We start from the raw sequence: 22,081 nt of genomic DNA, 5'->3' as shown, positions 1-22,081 counted from the left end.
TTCTTCATAAAAACCTGTGCCCCTATGTCTGAGAACTGAGACTGGGGACGACGTTGGTGTATTAACTCAGAGCACACTCACAGAACAAGACTGAGAACCTGAAACTATTTACTTTAAAAATGTGTTATAGGATCTTTAAAGTTTCTGTCTATAACTGCCCATCTAACTAAACACCAAGCATTTTTGCAAAGGGAAATGGGCATTAATTAATAAAGTGAAACATTTGTCTGTTAGAGCTGTCATTGGTGATTTGATTTAGAAGGATGACAATATTTAATTTTTTGATTGTTACTTTTCTATTTACTATTTTCCTCTTTCTTCAAGGTATTCATTGAAATTTCTAATCTTATGCATTAAATTATTTTTTCAAAGTCTGCTGTGTTCTCTCTCCAGTGCATTGGACAAAGAAGAATGTTCTGTAAATAAAAAATATGTTTACACCATGAAATCTGAAAGCGTTAGCTCATTAAATTATGATGTGCAAAGTATGTTAAAGAAAATTTTAAAATCTAAAAACCTTTTCTTGTTACAACTAATAGTCTTAGTTTGCTTTCTGCATTTTCAGGGAAATGACACATTAAAGTGCCACTGTTACATACACATTAAAAATAAAAATATTAATACTGGTATTAACTTTCACGAAGAAGTGTAATTTCTTGTAAACTCCGGCTGTTATGACTGCTACATTATCTATTTTTACTGTTTTGTCAATTTTAGGGTCATTATTTCTTCTGCAAAATTACCATATGCCTTTGCAATGTGGCATAGATTAAGACTTAAATAAAGAAATGCAATGGCTTTAAGTCTTTTTCTGCTCATACAGTATAAAGCGTCATCCTCCTGCGGCTGCTCAGACTCTGATGTAGTGGACTTCAAGCACTGATATGACAATTGCCATGTCCATCAGTGTTAATCGCACATCCATAGTGTTCAGCAAGTCTATAAATTTCTATCAAGCCAGCAGTATGATTGACTGGCACACAGACCATCATACTGGGTCCATTTTCGGCTATTGTCATTTTGGACTAATCCAGCCATCAGTCATCACCTGATTTCTTTTGTCGTTTATCTCACCTCCTCTGAATTTTAATCAGTCGTCACCTACAAACCCTGTCAAGCATAACTTACCTTGTATCAGATTCTTTATCTGTTAGGTATTCATTTGAACTATTTATTTTTGTTATGATTTTATCACTCATCACTTGAACTGCTTCTCAGTAAATGAGGTAACACTTTTATCAACTATTGCTTTAAACACCTCAAGGTAATTTCAGCTTTCTTGCACCTTTTTTATATCTTTGTAACATTGAGGTTTCATTCAGATTTTTGTGACCTCTCAGTAATATTTATTATCAAGTCACAAATACACTTCTGTTTAATGAATCTAAAGGCAACGTAGCAATATTTTATAAAATGTGGTGGTTTGCTTAGATATGAAGAAGTGAAAGTTCAACGGAATGGGTTCCACTTTTCCTTCCTTAACAGTTTCTAGGAAAGAAATACACCTCTTTAGCACATTGCTCCTTTACTAAGTAACGTATTTGTAATGAATGCTGTCCTTTTTACATGTCATCTTATGGGTTTAATCTCATGTTTTGAGTATAAGAATTTTGGAAATATCATGATTTTCTTTGTAAAACTTTGTTCTTGCTTAGCTGGAATTATTTAATGTCTATTTTGTTTTGAACGAGAAGCCATTATTTTGAGCGATCATTACTAAGACGCCTTGTCAGGTTGCAATGGGTGTGATCCCAGAGTCACACTAAGTGACATCATAGGCGTGTCATATGTTATTTGTTGTCTACGTTTTGGATACATTCTGAAAGTCTTATGTGTTCTTTGATAGCAAACGATCCACAGCCAGAGTATTCTGACTTTGTCTTCTGATAGGTGTGCTTTTCTGGTTTTGACCTGCGTTTTTGTGTCTTTGCTTATGTTTCACTTCTTGGTGCATTCTACTGTGTCTCTTTCTGTGGTGGCAGAGTAGTAATGGAACAATTGTTAAAACATAAAAATTATAAAACGCAAATGCAATAAAGGTCATCATTTAAGTATTTTTTCGTTAGTTGGTGACTCTTTAAGAATTAATAGACATAACATAGTATATGTATGGCCATAGTATATATGGGCAAGCGTCACAGAGGAGTCTATCAATGCACAAGTCCTATGGGGCACAAGTCCATTGAAGGTCCACAAGTGATAAAAACAGTGTCAATAGTAGTGCTTATTCACATTTTCTGCAATTGAAAATAACCTCCAACATGGGTAAGAAATGAAAAGATTAAAGTTTACTTGTCTCCAGGGGGAAATTTGACTTTTCCCAGACTCTCTTTAAATAAATACATAAATAGTACATTTTGAAGACAGTTTATGGGCTCAAATAGATGCAGTTACCCACCGAACCAGGTGTTGGCACTGCCCTCTAACTCTGTCTCCTCTCTCCCTGCAGAATAACTGAAGTATCTACACCCTAACGTAAATCACTTCCAACCCTCAAGACTCCACCCCTTCCTGACATCAGTTCTGGTTTCAGAATGCTATTTACCCCTGACATCACTTACTGCAGCCTACTATATATACCGCCTCCATTTTCTTTTTTGTCAGTTCTGTTTTGAACTCTGTCTGTGAAGACGTCATTTTGCTACAGTATACGAGGGATCCCCCAAAACCTTTGATGGTGTTTGGGTCCTTATTTTACTATATATATATGTAAATATATATATATATTCATGGCATTCATAGTCTGAATCACAACCTGATTGTATGGGTGGTTACATATATATATATATATATATATATATATATATATATATATATATATATACACACACACACACACACACACACACACACACACACTATGGTCTGAACATATGGAAGAATGGCCAAAAAGAAAAACAAACTTAAAAAGAAAGATAGAATTAGAACAGAGGTTCTCAAATTCAGTGCTGGAGACCTTCTGTGGCTGCAGGCTTTTGTTCCAACCAGATTCACAATCAGAGATAATAACTGATCTCATCTAATTAGCTGGTCTTTATTCTCTTCTCTTATTCGACATTCAGAAAAGGTCAATAGTATGATTTTATATGCATAAAATATTTAGAAGTATTTCTGTCTTTTCAATATCTTTATATGCTTAACTCATTGTTGTTCTATTATTTTGACCTTGCTCTGTGTAGCTTGCTTCTTTTGTTGTATCCTAATAATGACAATTAAAAAGAAACAGAATAACAATGAATGATGAAAGGCTACTTTAGCATGAGACCCACTAATTAGTAAATAATTGATTAATTAGCCAGAAAACCTGGAAATGAACAATGAAAATATTGTTAAAAAGTAAAAAATACATTTCCTATATAACTGCTTGGCACATTTTAATAAAAGTTTACCAAACTTAGTTTTTACATTGACAGAGAAACTCTGTAATAACAGATCACTTCATTAGGCTAGCAGTCTAATTAAAAACAGAAGTTGGTTGGAACAAAAACCTGCAGCTACAGTGGGTCCCCAGGACCGAGATTGAGTACCACTGAATTAGAATGTTCTTATTAAACCAAGAAAATCATACAAGGAAGGAGAACACAAGTTTGAATAAACTACAACATTGCCACTCCCCTGAACCTGATTGCACACATTTTTTTACCTTATCCGTTGGGGGTACATTGGGTGCATGCCCACCTTCTCACCAGTTCACACCACAAATTGTTTCATTTTTTTTTGTGACTTCTCTTCCTTCCTGCAGGTGAGCCTTTGCACAACTTGAATTACTCTATTGTAGAGAGCAGCCTAGTGCTTTTATTTCAGAAAAAGCCTAATTTAGGGTTTTTTCAATGAAAACAGATGTCTAGTGGATCCTTGAGGAATCTTCTTCCACTTCGATTTTGGCTTTGGAGGTGCCTGTCCTCAGGCTTCTGTATATCCACAAAAGCACAAAGACGGACTGTGCAACTGCTAGTGTGGGTTTTCAAATTTCTTCCTGTCCTGACCAACCCCTCACAATGGAGAGAATTAAACAGGACTGTTTTTGGAAAAAAATAACACTAATTGAATGACTTCTGCTGACAATCTTTATTTACTGTACAATGTTTGTCTGATACAAAATGCATTTGGCATTTGTGGTATATTTTCCACACATGAGAGTAAACAGCAATTGACTCATTCAGTAAGATGACAGTACAAGAATGTCAAGAAGCACAGTGTCACTGACAGAGTTCATTCTGATATAGAGGCAGAAAATTGAAATGTACTTGTGTACAAAGTAATTTAACTCCCTGTACGATCTCTTAAAAAGACCATAAAGTTCAAGTATGTCAAAATACAGCTTTTCATATTTATTGTTTTATTACCGCAAAAATCAAACTTTTATGTCTTATGTTACACAGCAGCAATATTCAAATGTTATTAATTAAACCATTCACTAAGATATCAAGTTCAAATTAAACAAACACAGATATATTTTTTCTTTCTTTCATTTCTCTCATGCATTCGAGTATTTTCATAGCCTTTCTTTAACTGACAATAAAACAAACCAATGGAAATGAAATGTAAAAACCTGGAAATTAAGACTGACTTTAGATTAATTATACAAGGAACATCTGAAACTTGACAGGAAATTCAAGCGAGTAATGAAAAGAGAAGTGGAAATGATATAAACAAAGCAGTGATTACTAAGAGTCTAATTGAGTAATGTTTAATATTCTTCCATCCATCCATCCATTTTCTCAGCCCACTTAGTACAAATATTAGGGTCATGGTAGCACAATCATAATGTATAATGAAGAAAAAAATGAATACATGACAAATAGTTGGTGTGATATCTCATTAAAAAAAGCAGTCTGATTCAGGATCAGTGACGCTTCATAAATGATTCAAAATGATAAAAAAAAAATGGCGATGAGGAATGAATTTCAAATTAGTTGAGGGATGATAAAGAAGTAAAGTGTGAGTGACACCTGACAAGTAGTAAAGCTACAATTCCCTAAAATGGATTCCCTTTTGTCAGATCTGTGTTAAAATACGCTGCTGAGGGGTAGTGGCTTCAAAAACTGTAAACTGCAACAAAACTCACCCTTACGATTTAGTTCGACTCTCTTTGCTAGAAGGAAAGTTACATAGCTTTGTTGATTTAACCTTGATTCCCTATGCATGCATGAGTAGCGAAGAGCAAACAACCTCTGAAATGGCACCAACATCTGGCGAAAGACCAAAGCGAATGTGCAAAGCAAAATACTCCATGAACATTTTACGTAATTTCGTTGAATAGGACTCTGGCTTGTTGGACTCAGAGTTTGATGCAAGTTATCTGGAGATGGATAACAAAAACAAAAGTGAGGTACCAGCATCATCTGATCGGTGCCTAGCTGATTGTGGTGGTGAACACTTTTGTGTAGGTGATGCACCTATAGCAGCGTTTGCCTGGGAGGACCACCAGTTATGATGACAAGAGGTACAAACCAGAGTGCATCACACTGCAACTGCCAACGCTACCCACCTGCTGTACGAAGACAGCCAGGCAGATGGCCCACTGTGCATTCCTACTGACCATCGAGGTGCTCCAACGCAGCCACTGCCACCAAAGACGACGAACATGCACCAACAACAGCCACAGCACATAGCAACAGACATTTTATGTTGACTTACGTGTGAAACCATTGCTTTCTGTGCTTTTCAGAGTTTTTTGGAAAAAATATTCAGCCCTCAAAGAGTTAAAGGTCCATGGGCAACAGCAGGCCCAAGATAGAATGAAACACAAATTGATTTCAAGGTCTATTTATACACACACATACAGTATTTACTTAAGCAGGACACAATGAGATACGTGAATTCATTTAAACTACATGTCTTTATAATGTGAAAGAAAATTGAGAATTCTGGAGAAAAGAAGGGGAAAGAATCTGTAAATTCCCAAGAGTTAAAGAGTGGGCCGTGACTTGAGTCCAGTCCCTGGAGTTATGAGACCTATGTGACAGTGTGACCCCTCATTTCTACGCACATTAAATGTCTCCCATCATTCCATGTATGGGGAGGATTAAAGCCATTTTAAAGGGGTGCTGCACTAGAAAGCTGTTATTTTAACTGTATCCATGTTCAAAAGCAGCAGGTGTAGTGGGCATTAAAGAAAGGACTTGGAAAACCCTGATCTATATTTTCAAGATTTATTTTCAAGTTTTTTTCTATATTTTCAAGTTTTAGTTTGTCTTATTAAATTACTCCAATTAAAACTGGCCAGTGACTTGATCTAGCAGAGAGTGAGGAAAGCCCTCCAGACAGATTGAAGACTCACACTTCATTAAAGCCATGAAGATTTTATAACACTCAACAAGCAAATCCCCAAAATGAAGAGATTGAATAAACTTCACATAAACAATTTCCGGACTCAAAATTTAAACTGAAGATCCACGAAGTCACAGCACTATATCTACTAGACCACCATGACAGCTTATAACAAAAGATAGTTAGAATTTAAATGTGAATCTGAAGTCCCAAAATAGTTATTATATGCTGGGCAGCGTCATCTCTAAAGTCTCCAATCACACCTACACAAAAATAGCATTTAATTGTCTTGAAAGTGTTATGCAAGTTTGACCACAGGATTCTGGAATTTTAGGTAGTTCTAGTGTTGGGGTAGCTTTCTACTCATCTTCGGTTGGAGCTATTTATAACACTAGTTTGGCTCCAACCATTTGTCACTGGTATTTTTGACCTCCCTGTCCTGTATTTTTGACTGAGTTTGATGGTCTATTGGTTACAAAAATGTCATCTTTATGCTGTGGACACTTTGCTTTTCAAGGTATTTCATATCACCAATGCAGCAAATGGGCATAGTTAGGCAGACAGAGCATGTCAAGTGACTAACCATGGACAAAGCTCAACCCCAACCAGCTACTAGATGGTTCGATTAGTCTTTCACCCCTGTACCCAGGTCGGACAACCGATATGCATATCAGGACTGCTGCGGACCTCCACCAGAGTTTTTCCTGGCTTTGCCCTGCCCAGGTATAGTTCACTATCTTTTGGGTCCTATCACATATGTTACAGCTCCACCTTCTTCCTTGTGCTGCTTCTTTTATTATTGATCTGGCGCAACTTCATATTTAGGCATGGTAAACATAAAGCATTTTCTAACCTTCTGTGCTCAATTTTTCCTCTTTTTTTACAATTTAGGAATGTATGACCTTGCCTTGTCAACTTTAATTGTATGCATTGCCACACACGTGCGATTAGGGAGCAACCAACGGGCCTGATGAACAGCAAAGGACCGAGAGATGTGGGCTTAAGACGGAGTATTAATGCCTCTCTCTTTCCTTCAGCAGAAAACAAGAAGAGCACAAACTAACAACACCTTAAAATCCTGCTCCACTACTCACCATCTTGACGTGCATAGACGACCTCAGTCCTGTTCCTGACTCCTGATGACGTCTACCCTGCCACTTATTGTCCACGTCATCCTCATCTCCTCAGCCTATTGAACTTCCGGTTTCAGTTCTATATAAACTCATTCCACCTGTTATCTGATGTCTACTGTTTTGGTTATTATTTTAAACCTCAGTATCAGACCTTTGCTGATCTCCTAGTCTTTGAAGATTATACGGGGATGGTTCCCCAACCCTTAACGTGTTCTCTCTCTTGCTTATTTCTCCACAGCATACAATATACTATTTAAGATGGCAGCATGCAACAAACTGTTTCTTACTTTTAGGATTCTCTTACATAAAATTTGTGACTTTTGTAACACTAATTGGTGGAAATCAAAACAATTTAGTGTATAGATCTTTGTTTTTATCTTTTGAGCATTTTATTTTGTTGATAGTTTCTCTGGCTCTTTACTGATATCTCTGACTTCTTGTCTGCCCCATACCACATCTTAACTTTGTCTTACCTCACAAGATTAGAAGGATCCAAAACTTCCCAAAAACACATTAGCATTAAGACCCCTGTCTGTCTGACTTTGACTAGTTGACCCCTTTGAAAGTATATCTCTTCATTTTTTCCATGTCACCATTCTGGGTCCCACTTCCTGGAGGATCAAGACATATATTTATGGTTCTGATTGCCCATTGGTCTCTGTTTCTGCTACTTCTAAACTGCACCATCGGGTAGCCCTTGCATATAAGGCATATTGAAAACTGCAAATGGTACACTATTTTTACATGAATGGCCCATGGGAATTCAACAGGCTTGTAGGAGAAAAAAAATATTCCTTCCTTATGGAGCAAAGTTGGATTTTAATCTTATATATAAACGTCTATGCGTGGAAGTGTGTGTGTCTGTCTGTCTGGCCCGAAAGTGTGAGGTTACAGCATGAAGCTCAAAGAGCCAGCAAGGCGGCCCCAAGTTAACGAGCTGGAAGAAGAAGTGCAAGATTACAGCATGAAGCCAAAGTGAAACCACCGAGAGAAACTCACTTAGCCGCTGATAGACAAGGGGGGCGAGCACATCAGCAAAACAAAACTGCTGACTCTGCATTTCAATTTGTTTTCCTGACGATTTCAATAGTTTCTAGGAGCCCGGGGTTTTTACGGCATGGGCTTACTCAGCTAGTATATTATAATCAGTTATATTGTTAATAAAATGGACTACGGTTTCAGATTAAAATTATGGCGATGAATGTTAAATAGATTCACTGTTCCTTGCATGCCTGTTAAGTGCAACCCCATTATAGACCACATCCCAGCAATCTATGGGCTCCCATTGTTTGCCTTTCTCAGCATCCTATATTTTAGTCTAAAGGATGTCAGCATTTTCCCACCCCAATATGCTCCAGACCAGTTTGAGCACACTCTTAAGGGAGAAGAATAACTGTCCAATATTTCTAAAATATCATGGATGCACACCTTCTAAAATGTGTCCCTTCTGTAGTCATTTATCAATGGGTCTAGATTGGGATATCAGCTGTAAGAAGAACAACTTGTGGTTCTATCTGTTGACAACACTTCTCTAACATTTCTGGGTGCCTTGTGAATGTTTCTTTTCCTCCATTAGGAGTATGTCATATTGTGGCAGCCACAACAATCAACGAGATTAGATTTGATTTACATTTCTCATTAAAGAAAATGTCCTCTACCTTTGTCTCTGCTTAGTAATTCACTTGAGATGGCATCCATCTGCCTTTAGTGATTGCCATCTCAAGAAGGATAGCCTCTGGGAAGGGAGGTGACACCCTGAGTGAATTACTCAGCAGAAACATCCCCATAGCTGCTAACCCTAGTATATTGCCGTCAGGGTTGAGCTAGGGCAGCTCTCTGAAGAAGGATGTCTGTCAACTCAACCTCACTTCATGAGTCTTCATAGAACTGCAAGCACTGCCAAAGCTATAGAAACAATCTGACTATCCTTACACTGCTGTAGTGTGTGTTAGTCCAGTTCTGGGTGTTAATACAAGGTAAGTCAAAGTATCCCAGGGCAGCCACACTGACTTATCTTTGTGAGCCAACTTGCAGACTGTCATTTTTACTCTTGCATAGGCTCCCAGATGTTTGCAGACCTCGGTACTGAGTACAAAAGCCAGAATAAATACACCATCAAAAGGCTTAGCACAGCAGGAAACCTTTCAGATCTGTTTTACCTATTAGAAGGTAGGATTTCAGCGCCCTGAAAGGATGAATAGAAGATGCCCAGCAAGTGCTCACCAGAACATGACACAGGGATTATGCTATTGACCCTGCACAAATCTCTCATGCCTGCATTTCACCCTCTAATTCCCTGCTGCAGCTTTTCAGATGCAGTTTTCTGAGAAGGTTTTAAGTGTTTTATTATTGAGGCAGTCAGCGTGGAGATGCACATTCCTCCCATGATTACGTGAATGGTTATTCCAGTAGCCAAAGATATTTGCTATTAATTGACAATTTTCATTGGGCCTGTGTGAGTGTTAGTGTAAGTTTGTGTGTTTGCGGGCAATGAAGATGACTGCTGCCTCATCAAGGGTTGATTCCTGCTTTCTGTATTACTCGGCTTTCATACCCACATCATACGCTATTCTTAATTCACCCATGAGTTATATACATGAGTGTGGGTACTCAAGATTCATTCCTGCATGGTGCCTGATACTTGATGGTTCAGGCCTTTAAGTAGGATTGAGTTGTTTTTATACTGCATGTTATGATGTGTATTTTTATGCTTTTGGAATAACACTAAACTTCTGCCTGCCTATTGACAGATCAAAAACACATGACAATATGGAGTTTTCAGTACAGGTCTTTAGAGATATGCCTTCATATTTTTTTAACAGTGTACAGTGTTACCCTTCTTACTTTAACACTTTTTTTTCCTCTAGTACCTGTTACTAAGATGGGCTTGTGTTTTTTATTTTTTCTTAATCTCCGTGTAAAGTTGTTCAGCACTCTGAAGCACTTTGCTTCTGTCCACAGTATATTTGTCAATTTGTCACACAAATGAAAGGAAAGAAAGCCAACTGCACTTATCTCACTGGGGTATCTTCATTAATTTCCTACCAGGAGGATGTAAGGAGCATGTTACAGAATTAAAAAAAAAAGATAGCATCTTGTTTCTTGGGGGAATACTGTCGTTTGGTCAAAGTTGGCGTCTTTCTACTTTTGTGCAGATGTGCAGATCAATTGAGCCATGAAAAGACTCAGCTGACTCTCCCCTGACCTTTCCACTTAAGACCTTGGTTGGTTCGTCCTTATCACTAGAAAGTGCCTTCTTGCTCGGGGCTAGACAGCTCCACCACATCATAGTCATTAAATTATTTACTTTGAAATGGATTTAAATCTTCTCTCAGAGCCATTATTTTTTATTTATTTATTTTTGCCGCACAGTGCTGCCTGGAACTTCCTAGAAGGAAATGTTTGACAGAAGCAGCCATGCAAGTCAGATGAAAAGCGACTTCAATAACTGTATTGTGGGGGAACAAAAAATCTGAAAGACAGGGTGAGGGTGGAAGCAGAGAGTACCCTTCTCCTGGCAGAGGGGGTATAGCATGGAAGCAAATGCACGTATCAGACAAGGGCAGGGAAGCAACAGAAATGAAGCAGGCTGTAGGTACCTATAAGAGAAGCAAACACTACAATAAACAAGTGAAAGATGGTAAAATTCTGCTGGTAGTAGTGTTAAATGAGGTGAGTGAAAAGGAAACTGAACGCTAAGGACAGCAGTTCTGAGGGGTACAGTTATCAAGTTACATTGCCCACTACTTTGCCTACATCTATCATCTGCAGGCATCCTGGCATCAGCAAGCAAGAGACTGGCAGTTTTTGGTGAACCTTGGATGGCAGCTAAAGTTCCCCAGTCCCCATTGCAACCAACACCCTGCAACCAGACATAGTCCTGGTGTCTGAATCCACCAAGCAAGTCATTCTTCTGGAGCTAACAGTCCCGTGGGAAGATCGTTTGGACGAAGCCTTCGAAACAAAGCTCTTGAAGTATGTGGAACTGGTCAACATATGTCAGCAGTCAGGATGGGGAGCTAAGTATCTGCCAGTGGAGGTCAGGTGAACTGGATTTGCGGCCCATTTTTTGGTCAGAGCCTTTAGCAGTTTGGGCATCAAAGGAAAGAGGAAGAGGAGAGCCATCCACAGTACCATCGATGCAGCAGAGAGAGCCTCAAGATGGCCATGGCTCAGAAGAGGAGAGGCATGGGGTCAGAGTAGCTAGCTGTCTGGATACATACTGGGGTCTGATCAACCCTGGTGGGGTCACCTGCAGGAGAGTGTATGATGTTACACTCGATGATCCCAGGAACATCACCGATGAAATGTCCAGACTGAGGCAACAGCAGATGTATATTTACAACTGTCTACAGTTTTTAAATCATCAAGCTAGTGCCATCCTGCTCATACAGGCTAGAGTGGCACATGAGCAAAGGCGGCCAAATATGCCACTTTAAACTATTACTAGTGTGTTATTAGTGTGTAGTACTAGTGTATTACTAGTGTGTTACTCATCTCAGATGGGCTGAAATTAGCATAGACCTCAGTGTTAACATTGCAGTATGCCATACAATACATATGTCTCCGTTATATTCCATTTGATAAGAAGAGTTAATGCTTGTGGTGCTCCACCTTTTGGAAAGACAGAGACACAGCAACTATACAGGCCCAACAGATCCTTATTCTTTTATTAAGGTAGATTAGCTGCGCTATCAGTCTAAGTTGGGTTGAAATCTATGTCATCAATGTAGACCCTAGTGTTAACATTTGCACCACATTATGTCTCTGTTATATAACATTTGGTATAGGATATGAAAAAGCAGTGTTAATATTTATGTTGTGCCATCTACTGGAATGGCAAATGCAATGCATTTTATTACTAAAAATGTTTGTAAGGTGCCATTTTTTGGAATGACACAGATATTGCAACGGAACGGACACACAGCGGTGAGTAAAACCTATTAGCAACTTGGTAGAGAACATCGTCTTATCAAGCTCTCTATAGTCATGTCGAATAGTTGTTGAGGAATAAGTCAGTGCCAGCCCAGGCCACCCACCTCTGATTCTGTGACAGTGATGGCAGTTTTATAGGTGATATGAAAGACTATCAATCAATAATGAAGTGCAGCATGTAAAATGATCAAAACAGTTAAAAGAGCAGGCACTCCAAAAACACAAATTCTCATTCCAAAAATACACTGTCTCAAACTCAGCCAGGGTGATAACCCCCCATAAATTCGTATCAAGTTACTGACTTTAAAGGAAACTTTGATTCTCTACAAACAAGAGGGAACCTGCAGTGGTAATGGCTGCATCTTGTCCAAAACAGAGGTTGACCAGTAGCTAACATTAGAAGTTAAAGAATGTTTCAGTGATCTCAGCAGTAGGCCTACAATGGACTTAATGGATTGCCTACAATTTCCATAGAACAAGAACTAGTACAGGAAAACTGAAATAGAAGATGCAGTTAAGACCTTTGTAGCCATAAAGGTTAGATATACAGTACATAACACTGAAAGATAAGCAGAATTAATGTAATTATATTAGGTAGAATAAAAATTAATTTTTAGTCGTATAGGTACACTGCCAGTCGGGTTTGTGCAGAGTTTTTTCTTCCACTGATTTCCTGTTTGTTGGTTGATGCATGTGAGAGAAACAAAAAGCAATGAATTAGAGAGATATTTGCATTGGTCAAGGAAGTGAACATCACAATGTCATTAAAGCTTCAGAAATCTTGCCAGGGTCAAGCTGGACACATGTGTGTCATATAGCCTACTTCATTATGTCTAAAGTTCTGTAGTGTAATCACTCTGTGCCTTAATACATCTGCCTGGATTAAATGACTGTATATTGGTCCAGAGGCTGCCGTCCATATCAATAGTATGAACTTGGATTGCTTTAGAATCAAAAGGGTGTCCAATATCACCCTTGCTTTTTTAATTGTCATCAAACCAATATCTATTCATCTCCATAAGTAATCAGAGATAAAGGGAGTAATAAAGGAAAGCCTTGAATAGATAATATCTCTTTATGTTGATGATATGGTGCTTTGTACCACAGACTCACAATCAGCTATACTCTTTATACTAATTTTACAGGATCTCTGGATGCAAAATTAATGTGAATAAAAGCAAGGTTTCTCCAGTCAATTCTCTACAGACCAGGCTGGTGTCACGCACGAGTGCTTAGGGAGCCGCGGAAGGACTCTAGAACGAGCGCGAAACCCGAGGCCAAAAAGGAAATGATGAGACACCTAACTTCTTTTTCTTTATTTTCCCAGAAAGATGGAAACGCCGACACCTTGACAATTCATCACTACTGACACCTCCCTAATTTTCCCCGGATAACATCACAATTCCCAGAAGACACTGCACCTCCTTACCCAGCAATCCTCTGATTGGGGCCGGTCCAAACACTATAAAAAGCTCTCCAGTATACCCTGTAGGGGTCGAATGTTGAATGTCAATTGTGACTGTCTGTAACTTTTTTGCAAACTGTTCACTATACGGGGCCGGAAACCCCAAAACTTCATCTTGACTTTGTGCTTTCTTTCTACACTGGGTAACTTTTCGCTGATTTCATCAGAACAGTTTAAATATCTGGGTATAATTATTATAAGGAAACATAATGATCTCTTTAAATACAATATTGGTAGTACAATGAAAAATATCAAAGAAGATGTTAATAGATGGTCCTCCCTGCATCTTACTTTAGCTCAGAAAATGAATATAGTCAAAATGGATATTCTGGTAATGTCCCTATATCATTTTTAGAGCTTCCCTATTGTCACACATGCACGTCACAGGAACACCTGTGAATGAGAAGAATGTTATACCACCTATGGATGAGAGGGGGCGCTGCTGCTAACTGTGTCATCTATCTTTCTCTCCACAGCTCTGAGCAAATGCCCCATGAGTGCAACTGAGTCTGCCCCTTCCAATTAGAGCACTATAAAGCACGGGCTTCCTGGAAAAGGACGTCTACTATTGGACTGAGCTGGCTGCAGGTCGGAGCTCCATCCTGACCAAGAGCTATTCTTTGCCTACCTTTTTGTTTAAATCTTACTGATGGGGTCACGCCATCGTGTTTTGTTTCTATTGTTGTGGAATTAAATGGGACAACCCAATTGGTTCCCCCTACTTTTCACATCTCTGGGCTGTGTCATCCCCCCACTCGATGACACTACATACTGTACATACAGAGATGTTTCTTTGAGAAGTTAGACTCATTTCTAATATCATTTATCTGGGATTTAAAAAGACCAAGCATCAAAAAGGCAATTATACAGAGGCCTAAAGCAGAAGGTGGCATAATACAGCCTAACTTTGAGGTCAGTTACTGGACTACAAATATTTATACAATAAACTATTTAAAAACTGACAGAAGTTGATGCCTTCTTCATTTGTAATGGGAAAGAAATGCTGTTCTAAATCTTCTTTATAAGGTCTGCCGTTCTCTCTTCAACACTAATTATTACCAATTTACCAGCCATCCAGTTGTCAACCATTTATTAAAGATAAGGAACCAATGAGGAACACATTTTAAGGTTCTCTCTATACATATTTCACTCATTTCAGCCTTGCCTAAGTATTCAGTCTGTAGAAGATGCTTGTGATTATGATATTTAGAGATCTCATTATTAATTGCATATTGACATCATTTGAAAAATGAAGCCTCAAATGTAACCTTCCAGCAGCACACTTTTTATTCTGTATACAAATTAGAAACTTTATAAAAAGCAGCCTACCCAGTTTTCATGACATTTTTACCTATATCTGTTCCTGAGGTGATACTGACAGGCAGCATTTCAAGAGAATATAAAAAAATCAAGGAATTTACCCTTTACTGACCTTAGAGAATGATGGGGAATGGATCTTTCAATTACAATTTCAGAGAAAGGAATGGAATTCAGCCATTTAAAAATACATTATAGTTCAACCTGCTCCAAGAATGTCATAATATCACTAAACATTTTTCATTGATCACTTTGTAGCAGTGCTACTATTAGTTAAAACCGCATCTCCCAGCAGTCCCTGCAGGGGCTATTGGGGTCAAAGGTGGTCAGAGTGGCTTAAAAGGAGGGCAGGTGTCCAAAGGAAAAAAAAAAAGGTGTTTTTTGTTGTATTCTGTGTTCCGTCTACCTGTCTGGCTGCCTTCTGTTGATTAACCGTATTTAGTCGTTGTGTCCTGGATTGTTGCGTTGTTGGGGTCTGGATCATCTTCTGTCTACCTGTGTGCTGAGGACTGATAGTGGATTCATGGCTTTTCCGCAAGAAAAGGAGCGCTCTTGAACCATCCATCCATCTTCACCCTTACAGTGTCTACCCGTAGGACTGTTTTTTCATTCCCTTTCAATGTACCGATCTCTGGACTTACTATCATCATCATTTCATTACATCCGGTGCTGTTTTCCATGGACTTTGCTGTGGGGGGTTGTTTGTGTTTAATGTAATTTTGCAGTAGGGGTACAAGGGTGGTATTGTTTCCATTTATTTAATTTCATTTCATTATATTCTTTAATTGTTGTTTGATTCCAGTGTGCATTATTTTGTCTGTTTGTGAGTATGTGCGGGTCAGGCCAAGGCTGGGATAGTCCCCTGGATCTCCTCCATAAAAATAAATAAATCTCCGTCATTTTGACAGTGTGAATCTTAGCAGCACGGGACCGCTACAACTTAGATCTCATTTAAAATTGTCTAAAATATACCCAGGGCAAGATGAAAATTGTGGGTGATGTTATCAAGATCCTGCATCACTAGGTAATATGTTTTGAGAATGTCATTCATTTTACTTTGTATATCTCTTAAATACTCGGATTTAAAATTGCTTCTAATACCTTAACAACAATATTAGGAGAAATAACAGTGTGCTATGAAAAATCAGTTGTAATATTATACATCACGCTACTTACATGATGATTATTTTGTGCAACTTGAAGAATCCTAATCCACCTTCAATAAGGTGGGAAAGCAATGTTCTACATTATCTCAAATTGGAAAAAATCTAATTTTCTTTACAAGGGTATGTTCCAAATTTTTTTAGCACTTGCCAAGAACTCGCTAATGTAATTCCAAAATAATCTTGTCGGGTTTGTGCTTAACTTTTTTTTATTGCATTTACTGTTTTATTGTATACAGAGAAATATTTTAGATGGGACTATCTATATGCATTACTTTCTTTGTTAAGTGGGGGTTGTTTCTGAACCTTGTAATACTTATTATGTTGTTGCCAATGATTTGCATTCTATTATAATTTTCTTGAAAGTAAAGAAATTTTAAAAAAATACTCTGTGTGTCCATGGACATATACTTGATTGTATATGGTTTTGATGTGTGCTTGCCTGTTGGTTGTAATATTACCAATTCAAAGAGGGCAGCAAAATTATGTTTTATGTACAGCAGTAGAATGGCACACAGTGGCCCTGCAGTGCACCTTTACATTTTCAGACCATAGCATATCTACTTGACCTTGCCCAATCTGAATATCATTTACAATATTTGGTCCACCATAAGTAAAATTCAATCTATTTATTCTTCTATTAAACTCAAAGTGCTTGCAGAGGATTACAAATATGTCAGAATAAAAATGAAATACAAAACCATAAAACAATTACCTACATAAACATATGAAGGCAGCAGCACATGTGTGACTCAAGTACAATAGATTATTGATTAAAAGCAGATACCTGGCATGCATTCATTGCTCAATTACAGTTATCTCTCTAGTTTCCTGAGTGTCTTAATTTCATGTGTTCCTTTCAATGTGTTTTTGACCTTTTGCTGACGTAGTCTGACTTTCATTTTGCATCATATTTTTGCTCATCTGCCCACCTCCTCTCTGGTTTCTTATTTTACCATTCCGTTAACTGACTCAGACTTGACTGGACTGCATCCTCCAGATGTTCATCACACATTTTCCAATCCACCTTTACTTTACATTAATGGCTGCTTTCATTGTCACCCACTCAACTGATACTTTCATTGTCAGAAAAGTTTTCCTGCTTAATGGAAATGCGGCTGTAAGTACAAAAGTGAGGTGAACAACTAATGCAGCATTCATTTATATTATTTTCAGGTGGCAAGGTGGTTACTACAATACTGCCATCTCTCAGCCTTTACAGATGTAGGTTCAGCTCCTGGCCCAGGTGCTGCCTATGTTGAATTCTTCTTCTGTCTGTGAAGGTTTTGCTTCTTGAATATCACTTTCCTTCCCAAATTCCAAACATGTGTGCGTTAAGGAAAAATAGTGATTTGTGAGAGAGAGTGTGTGTTTATAGGGTTACTAGCTATTCTACCCATAAAAGTCAACACTGACCTTGGCGGTAACGGCTGTAGCACACCACCTGTTGGAATGTATTTTGTAATGCATGAAGTGATAAAATACATTGCCTTTGTTATGCCAACAGAAGGCACATCCCAAACATTTGTAGTACTAAAATGCATTGCATTTGTCACTCAAATAGGTGGTGCAGCACAAACATTTATAGTAATAAAAGGTATTGCCTTTGTTATTCCAACAAATGGTGCATCATAAATGTTGGTAATGATAACATAGCATTTGTCAATCCAACAGATGGCTTATCACAAATATTAGCACTGCTTATATGAATCCTACACTAAATGGCATATAATAGAGACACAGCAAGCAGACGGAAACAGAGCTACACAGACACGCACACACACAGCCTGTTACTCTCTGTAGGATGTATTCAACGTTAGCGTTTGCAGTGTACTGTCTATTGGAATGTAATTAGCAATGCAGGTAGTTGTGGAAACCAGGGACGCTCCTGATGCCCCAACCCCAACACAATAGGCCCAGACCAAAGTACAACACAACTTTATTATTACAGTGGGAAATGCTTTTCACTCGTTCCCACCTACAGTGCTCAGTTCACAGCCCAGTGAAACACAGTCCAACACACACAGTATTTCATCTTTATTCTCTCTCTGTCTCCTTCTGCCTCCCCCTGGCAAACTTCGTCTCTCTTCCTCCCACCTCTGGCTTCCTGAATGGAGTGAAGTCGCTCCTTTTAAGCTGTTCCTGGGAGTGTTCCAGGTAGCTTACTAATCAGACCTCTAATCACTCCCAGGTGTGGTGAAAGCCCAATGTAGGGCTCTGCAGCTCCCCCTGGTGGCCCCCATGGAACCCAACAGGGCTGTGCCAAACTCTGAATCCCAGCGTGCTTTGCGGGAATCCGTGGTGCCACAGCCGCCTAGGAGGGCTGCCCTCTAGCAGTCCCAGGGAAGGTAGTGCCTTGTAGGTGCTCTCTCCCCTGGTCCTTTCGGCCAGGTAATGGTCGTGGCTGCCTATCACATAGTGATTAAATATATTGAATTTTTCATTCCAACAGAATGAGTTTCACAAACATTAGCCCCACATTTAGTAATAAAATATATTGCATTTGACATTGCAACAGATGTCACATCAAAAATATTTGTAGTAATAAAAATGATTGCATTTGTCATTCCAACAGATGACACATCTCAAACAGTAGCACTGCTTTTTCGAAACCCACACCAAATGGCATATAATAGGCATAGCAACAGGATGGACACACACAGATACACAGACACTCGTCCTTTTATTAAGGTGGGTTATAATCACGTCAGGTACCATGATCAAAGAGAAAAACTCTTATTTCAAAACCTTTATATTCCTTACCTGAAAAATCTCTGAACATATATTCATTAGTTAAAGACAATCACAGTTTCGCTTATACTACATTTTATCCAGCATATTATGGCATATTTCTTTGCCTATGTAGCACAAGGTAATTTTCATATGATTAATGAAATATTTGGAAAGAAATGGGAAGAGAAAGAACTGAAGGACTGAAAACTATTAATCTGCTCCAGTCCACAAATCACTTGGATGCTATTCTCAGAAAAGAAAAAATTTCTGCAATAAGAATGACCTGACAGAATGAAAGCACTAACTAAACAGTGTGTGTGTGTGTGTGTGCATGTGATTGAATGGCACCTTGTGGAGAAGTGGTTCCTACATCATACCTAATGCTTTTGGGATAAGCTCTGAAACCCCGAGACCCTCAACTGAAGGATGTTCTTTAATGGATGATTATTAGAGAAGTACAGGGTGAGTCAAAATTATGTTAACACTAATTGTACTGATATGTATATAGTTATATACAATTTTTGTGGACAATTTATGTGTTACATATGGTGCATGTGTTGAACATGATGGTGAACAGGCTGAGACATTCCTGTAAATAATTGTGCACATATGAAGTATGTTTTGTGAATAAATTGTTTCTGCCATTCAAATGTTAACATAATTTTGATTCACCCTGTATTTATACCTAAGCCCAAAGTGACATACAAAATCAACATGAATTGCCATTATTTATGTACTGTATGAGCAGTTCATGTGGGACACTGGCAGGTCAAGATACTTCCTCACAGTCAGTCCTTGAGTCTAAAGCTGACGTTAAACCAGCAGCCTCCCTTTGTAGCCAATGTCTTAGACACAAGGCTGCACTGCCTTTGTTTGCAGTGATGTGACACCTTCAAGTGTGCTGCTCTATTCACTTTAGCAAATACATATCAAACTTGGATTAAGTGGGTTCAGTTAATGAATGGATGAATAATTTTAATTTCCTCTTGAATTATTTTAGAGGACTACTATCCCCAGAGATGTTTTGATCACATGCAGTAATGATAAATGAAGCAAATCAGTCATTCTCGTCTGTTATAAAACAGTTTGGGGAGATGGTCCATGATAATTATCTTTTGTAATATCTCTCCATTATATTTTTTTCTTTTGGCAGGAATAGCTGCTTTTCTCTTTTCAGATAACAAAGATATTTCATTACGCAATCTTAAAAGATGAAATTAAATACAATGTCAGAATCTGAAACCAAAGCTCAAAAACCAGGAAATCAGAACGTAAATGACCTAAAGTCAATGCACTTTTGTGTGGGAACACTGACCTTATACACCTTGGATTCTGAAAATGTACTTCACTTCCAGATTAGGCACATACGTCAAAATCAAAATCACCAATTATCACCAATGTCATCAGAACTTACCAACCGATATGTGGAAATGTAAAAAGACATACAAAATATTTTAAATATAACATAATCATAATAATTAATGAAAAAATCAACATCCTCTTGTCAAAACCACTCCATGGTCAATTCTACAGACAGGCATCAAACAATTATGGCCACAAGAAACTGACCTTTGGATGGTTCTAAGACTCTGGGCTGAAGGACCAGTCAGAGAATCTTGCTCAGAATCAGGCACCTACTACATGATACCATCAGAAGAATATTCTCATTATGGATGTTGATAGCAAGTACAGGACATGCCATCAACAAGAGGAACACACCAGTCATATTGTTGCTGGATGCTCACCACTGGTGCCAAAAGAATACACTCATTGACACAATTGGAAAGCTAGCTACCTGCACTGATCTTGCACTGGGGAGCTTGGCCTGCCAGTGCCTGATCGTTGGTATGATCATTAGCCTGAAAAGGTGATTGAGATGGAGAACACCACCGTTATGTAAGATATGACTGTAAACCTCAATTGTACCATTTGAGCCAACTGACCAGACATCGTTCTCCATGACAGAAACAAGAGAGACAATGTTTACTCATCAATGTAGCCATCTTCTAAATGTCTCAGTGGTAGAAGAAACTAAGCAAAAACAAAAACAGTGAGATTGATATATTGTCACACACGGGCGAATAGGAGGCAACTGAAGGGCTTAAAGACTAATGGTAACACATCTGCCCAGGGGGTGGCGGGCAATGTTCCCTCTAAGCTGAGCGCGTGAGCGATCGCTCACACGAATTCAGAGCGTCGCTCATACTTCCCGCACGATCGCTCATTCCGACGGCGTCGCTCGTATTTATCGCATGATCGCTCACTACGACCGTCGGAGTTGGTGCTCATAAATTTTTGGCTTAAACAAAATGTCGCTCATAAACAATGTTTTTTGCTCACTATATGCTACTCCTTAGAGGGAACATTGGTGGCGGGGTGCACTAACTCTCTTTCTAAGTCTTCTGCAGACCTTTCCCGGAAAATCCAGGAAATAATGATAATATTTGTCTGTGTGAGTTTACCCCCATTCCTCAGTTCCAGTTTTCCTTCCATATTCCTAAAGACATTAGTGTTGGATAAATTCTAGATGAATGTGAATATTAATGGGTATATGTCAGCCCTGCAAAAGACTTCTGTCCAGTCAAGGGCTGTTTCCTGGCTTGAACCCTATGCTGCCATGATATACTCCCAGAAGCTCTAAAGTGGATTAAGCAGATCTGAGAATGTTACGCTACGTTACGTTATGTTATGTTATGTCATGTCACAATAATAACAATATACTAGGCCTACTTAATCTAGGTTATATTTTTGGGAGTTGGAGCCTGTCCCTTTATAGTCAATCACGAGTCTGGAGGAAAACCTGGGCACCAACTCATCACAGTTCTTCCTCCCTGGAGTCAATTTAGAATAGCCAGTCAAACCAACTCACCCATGTTTCTGGTGACATGGGAGGAAAACCCATGCAGCCGCTTTGAGAAAATGTACATGCCACAGTGACAATAAGTGGACATGGGGATCTTTAGGGCAGCTGTACTAAATAGTGCTCCACCATGCTGCCCTGTAATAATAATAATAATAATAATAATAATAATAATAATAATAATAATAATAAAAAGAAAATT

General features: G+C 38.6%; 1 protein-coding gene across 1 annotated transcript in view; it reads right to left on the bottom strand.

Annotated features, from left to right (window-relative positions):
- LOC114646797 (pro-neuregulin-3, membrane-bound isoform) overlaps positions 1-22,081 on the bottom strand; it is an 824,825-nt gene that overhangs the window by 692,189 nt on the left and 110,555 nt on the right. The gene's annotated exons all lie outside the window — the stretch shown is intronic.

This window comes from Erpetoichthys calabaricus, chromosome 2 (assembly GCF_900747795.2).
Source record: "Erpetoichthys calabaricus chromosome 2, fErpCal1.3, whole genome shotgun sequence".
NCBI classification, from domain to species: Eukaryota; Metazoa; Chordata; class Cladistia; order Polypteriformes; family Polypteridae; genus Erpetoichthys; species Erpetoichthys calabaricus.
This window is presented reverse-complemented; position numbering and strand designations above follow the sequence as displayed.